Here is a 6,000-nt window from a genome sequence, read left to right as displayed (position 1 = left end):
GGCATTGAGTCATACAAATATCATGCGTAATGTACGCCAGTAGTAGCAACCAAGTGGGCAGCAGCAGGGTAAACCATACGTACCCTGGAGTGAGGAAGGTGGCGCGGTGCTGCGGCGCAACTAGCGCTGCCTAACCTGGATTGACCCAATGCACGCCCATGGTCCATACTTAAAGGGTAATCTTGCACTGTGTTTTCCGACACGCTTTTAGTCAAATAATCGTATTTATAACTATCAGAATGTTTTCCTTATCACAGAAGTCACTTTATTTTTAAAGCAACGAAGTCATGTTAATTCAGTGACCCTGGAAGATCCCATGACCATTTACTTCTCTGGACACATTTTGTTCCAATCAATGTTCTTACGCACGAGCGCTTTAATTAATGAGCACGCGGAGGGCGGCTCTGAACTTCCCACCCCGCTTTGCAAAATAGCGGTCACTGGGCTAATTGATCATTTTTGAAAAATTACAGCATGAACCTGGCGTAATTGCGTTCTACTCGGCTAAAGACATTCCTGGCAGAAATTCATTTACTCCTGCCCCTACCCCTTTTATCTCAAAGACGAAGAAGTTTTCTGCTCTGGTTCAGTCAAAATACAACGGGCAAGTCATTGGCTTAGTTGTTGCCGAGACAAAATACATTGCCGAAAAGGCTGCAAAACTTGTACATGTAAAATATAATAACATTAAGAAACCTGTCATCGATATCAAAGAAGCCAAGAAGATTGCTAGTAGAACTAATATGGCTGGCGAAAACGCTGGGGTACTAAAAGAACTGATATATTTAAAGTAGTGAAAGGTGAAGAAACAATATATCATCAGCAACATTTTTGCATGGAAACACTTATGTGTGTGACAAAACCGACTGAGGAGGGTATGGAGGTACATCCAACCTCACAGCACATGGATGGAAAACAGTCGTCATATCACGAGCTATAAAAATGCAGGAAAACAAGTAAGTGCCAGAAAATTAAAGCATTTTTTGCACCACCATGAAAAAACAGTGTTGTTTACAAATGGTATGTTTTGTAATTCTTATTAGGAAAAAGAAACTTATTTATGATCATATTGCTATTCGTCTATTTTATCTGTCAGTTACCTTTTACTCGAAATACGTGGACGATTTAAACGAAGATTTGACACAAAAGCTCGATTTAAACCAATAGGATGTTTTTGGCTAACTGAAATCAGTAGGTAAATTTACAGACCGATATGACTAAAGATAAACTGATCGACGTACGGAAGTTCACTCCACTTGCGGTGGAAATGCATTTATCTTGTTCCACCTAGCACGCAGTTTTGCTAGCGGAGGAGCAAGACAAAAGGTTGTAAATAGTTTATATAGCGCAAAGTAACGCCTGAACCAGTTAATCATTCCTTGCATGCGATATCTGATGAAGATACGTTTTGTTTGCTTTTTAAGGATAGATGTCTACGTGCGTCGACTAGGAGGGGCGTACGGCATCAAGATCTCTCGAGGGAACCAAGTAGCTGTGGCGTGCGCTGGTCACACACAAGCTGAATCGGCCCTGCCGCGTCATACTGCCGCTTGTCACACTCTCTCAGGCTGTGGGAAAGAGGCTGCCATGTTCTACTGAATATGAGGTAAATTACCTGAGCCTTCTCCAATCCTCGGTTTTAGTTACGGCAGGTTTTCTACCAAATGCTATAAATAAAATAAAATAAAAAAGCCTTTTATTTCTTTGCAGTGGATTGAAAATATTATACTAAAGTTTTTTTTTAAAGTCTATGTTAGTATCTATTTTATTTACTTACTTTGCTATACTAAACCGAAACTCCAGCTTCCTGCTGGAGCTCACCAAACTTGGAAATGCAAGTTTGGGCAAAACCAGTTTATTTTGGTTGGCATTTACCATCTCTTTCTTTCATCATCTTTTACCGTTTGGCCGAAAAAATTGAAAATGTAATTGAGATGGTGAGTGAGAGTGACAACAAAGCTACCCGTCTTATTTTAGTGAATGAGCTATACAAAAAAAGAAGAACATAGACATGAATGTAATGTAAATTAACACTTTATTATACATACTTTTTAGGTAGCCGTTGACGCTACTGGAAGAGTGCAATATTGTAACGAGAATGTGTACATGGACAATGGCTATGTAGTTGATGAACCATTCTCCTTGTTTACTTTGGACGCCTACAACAACTGTTATGAAAAGGCTCGATGGAACTTCAAGGTTTTCACTGTGACCACAGACACTGCGAGCAATACATGGTGTCGGTCTCCTGGTAAGTAATTAACTTATAAAGTCACAGAAGCGATTAATTTTAAACGCAAATTTTAATGCTATCTTGTTCTTTACAGGAACTCTTGAAGTCATCGATGCTGTAGAATTTATAATGGAGCGTATTGCATACGAATTGTCTCTAGATCCACTAGAAGTAAGATTACGCAATCTAGATCCAGCTTATACTGAGCTGAGGGAAATGGTGGAAAGAGTGAAGACCGACGCCCAATACGCAGACAGGAGAGCAGCCGTGGACAAATACAATGCACAGAACAGGTGGAAGAAACGTGGTTTAAGGTTTTCTTTACTACGATGGACTCCTATTGGATCGCAATATTTTGACGTCACCTTGTCAGTTTACCATGATGATGGTAGCGTAACCATAACACATGGCGGAATCGACATGGGGCAAGGTTTGAATACTAAAGCAATTCAAATTGCAGCTTTTTTGCTAGGAATATCAATGGACAAAATTCAAATTAAGGGAAATAATACGATAATTAACCCCAATGGTTTCATATCTGGAGGTAGTTTGACATCAATCAATATTGGCATTGGTGTCCAACGTGCCTGTGAAGAACTATTGTTACGGTTGGCACCTATAAGAGCAACAATGACTGATGCAACGTGGGAGGTGCTAATCAAAGCAGCATTTAATGCTAGTATAGACCTGCAAGCGCATGGTTTTGTATCACTGGCTGATATGCAGAGAGCAGACGTGTTCGGTGTGACGCTGGCTGAAGTAGAGGTGGACGTGTTGACTGGCGAGTGGGAGGTGGTGCGAGTGGACTTGCTTGAGGATGCGGGACTAAGTGTCAGTCCTGAGATTGATATTGGTCAAGTAAGTGATCATCCTGTAAATTTATTAAGGCATCTCTGTATCTTATTCCCGCTGGGTGTGAACCAAACTAATGTTTGATTTTTTTTAGGTTGAAGGGCTTTTATCATGGGACTGGGTTACTGGACGTGCGAGGAATCAGTCTATGACCGAGAGACTGGCAAGCTGCTGACGGATCGCACTTGGGACTACACGTGCCGCAGGCGAGGGACATCCACAGGACTTCCGCGTCTACTTCAGGAACAAGTCATACTCTGAGCCGCGCTTCTTTGGAGCAAAATGTAAGAAAAATAATTTATTATTTTAAAAGTCTTGTCAATTTTGTTAACACGCTTATGTATGTAACGGAATTCTTGAAGTTGATTTCCATCTACTTCTTTTTTTGTATTGATATTAAACTTGAATTGTGCATAGTACCATCGAGCTGTGATGATGGAGTTGGGAGCTTGACACTATGGTACTCCAAAACAGAACGACGTCACCTAGCCATCTTTGAGATTGTTAGAATGATGTAAGGGTATATTTTAACCAAAAGCAGTTTCCATGGTCTAATAATGGAGCAGTTAGATACATAGCTACCATCAAAGCGTGCTTTTTAGTTTTTCAAAGTTTTATTTATGCTATATTTGACGTTTTAAACTGTTTCCAGCAATCGGCGAGCCCCCTCTCTGCATGTCGGTGGCGGTTCCCTTCGCTATGCGTGAAGCCATTGTCGCCGCCAGGCTCGACGCCGGCTTGCCCGCCGACAAGTGGTTCCAGATCGGTAATTCCATTTTATAAAGTTATCAAATAACCCGCGGCTCCGCACGCGTAAACTATTCGATCTGGTACTGGGAATTCCTAAAATTTATATCGTGGTCTTTATTGGGGTTGTGTTAAGAACAACTGTTAAAATTTTCAAGACTCTAAACCAGCGGTTCAAATTTCAAGATTTTATCCCTATCCCGTGAGAACATCGGGATAAAAAGTAACCTATGTGTTATTCCAAACATGCAGCTACCAACATACCAAATTTCATCACTCTAAGCCCAGCGGTTTTTTCTAGATTTTAGCCCTATCCCGTGGGATGAAAAGTAGCCTATGTGTTATTTAGGGCCAATTTTTATTTTCTCGTCGATATCTTTCATTTCTTAGATTTCAATGCAATTTGGTGAATTGGTAAAGTTGCTTATTCTGACTATGATAAGCCCAATTTACACTGTCCTTCAAATTTTTCCATTGAGTTACACAAAATGTAGTATAAAATGAGAAACTCAAATTGGAAAAAAACTACAACAAAATAAAAATGGACCCATTCACACACACACACACACACACACACACACAAACACGCGCGCGCGCGCACGCACGCACGCACACGCACACACGCACGCATGCACACGCACAACACACACACACACACACACACACATACCCATAATGTTTGTTTATCTTAGCCTTGCTAGCACCAGTCGGTGTCGGTTAGAATTATACCTCCCGTTACTTCCGTGGATGCCCTAAGAGGCGCCTGAGGATATAGGTTAAGGTATACCGTAGGCGACAGGCTAGCAACCTGTCACTATTGTACCTTTTTTTTTGTCAAACTAAACCTAAAATTGCTCCGAAGTGGAGACGTTCCGTGTGCTCTGCCTACCCATTTGGGAATACAGGCGTGATGTTTGTGTGTGTGTGTGTGTGTGTGTGTGTGTGTTGTGTGTGTGTGTGTGTTGTGTGTGTGTGTGTGTGTATGTTAGCAAAGGATCTAAAAAATTAGCTATAGCTCCAACTAATGATTGATTGGGCAAATTAGCTGCGGGTTTTCCAGTGTCGTTAGTTAGTTGCGTTATTCCTCGTCGTGTTTTGTCACAGTTGCGATATTGTATTTATGCAGTGGATGCCAGGATGCCACGCAAACAGTAATGGTTGTGTTGTTCATCATCATCATCATCATCAGCTCGAAGACGTCACTGCTAGATAAAGGCCTCCCCTTAGAACGCCACAATGAACGACAACTCGCCACTTGCATCCACCGGTTTCCGCTACTCTCACGATGTCGTCAGTCCACCTGGTGGGAGGCCTGCCAACGCTTCGTCTTCCGGTTCGTGGTCGCGACTCGAGGACTTTTTCTCCCAACGGTGGTGGTGGGTGGTTAATGTTGTTACTGTAACAAAATCTGTAGCCAAATTTATTTATTTTTTTCAGATGGGCCGTATACTAGAGAAGCTATCCAGTTGCACACAGCAACAAAATACTCGGATTTTAAATTCATCTGACTTATTTTTGTACATACACTGAATAAAACAACTTTGAAATTAATAACTGTGTATAAGCTCCAAAATCAATGTGATTAGACTTGGTACTGCTGCTTTAAAAAGAGGTTTCAGTTTTAAGAGAAATATATTAATAAATAATAACCAATAATTAAAAAAAAGATCAAAAAACCCGACTGCCTTAAAAAAGACTAAAAAGAGAAAACAAGTCTAGTGGGCTAGAACTTTGTTAAGTAGCTAACTTAAAGTTCAACAGTCGGGACGTGGTCGGACCCATTAGTTAAGCTTTTTTGAGCGTCACGATTTAAATGGGTCCCGACTGTTGAATGTCTTATCTGACTGTGCGTGTGCGTTACGGCGTATCTGACTGTGCCATACAGTCTGCCAACAGAAGGTATGGCGGGAGATCGTCCGGAGATCGTGTCGCCTCTACCACCGACGCGGACGCCTCAGTGTGACCACGACCGCTCTGCCAAGAGCGACACGACAAAGAAGAAGAAGAATTAAAATCAAGTTATGAAATTGAACAACTTTTAACTAGTTTTCTTTTAGATGGAGATGGCCCGTACACTGGAGACCGTGAATCTATTCAGATCCACACAGCAACAAAATAAACCAATTTTAAATTCAATTGAATTTAAATGGAAACACATGAAATTTAAC

General features: G+C 41.2%; 1 pseudogene; it reads left to right on the top strand.

The window, feature by feature from the left end:
• Positions 1-29: 29 nt before the first annotated feature.
• On the top strand, positions 30-5,365 carry LOC141429872 (xanthine dehydrogenase/oxidase-like; annotated as a pseudogene).
• Positions 5,366-6,000: the final 635 nt, after the last annotated feature.

This window comes from Choristoneura fumiferana, chromosome 7 (assembly GCF_025370935.1).
Source record: "Choristoneura fumiferana chromosome 7, NRCan_CFum_1, whole genome shotgun sequence".
Classification (NCBI taxonomy): domain Eukaryota; kingdom Metazoa; phylum Arthropoda; class Insecta; order Lepidoptera; family Tortricidae; genus Choristoneura; species Choristoneura fumiferana.
This window is presented reverse-complemented; position numbering and strand designations above follow the sequence as displayed.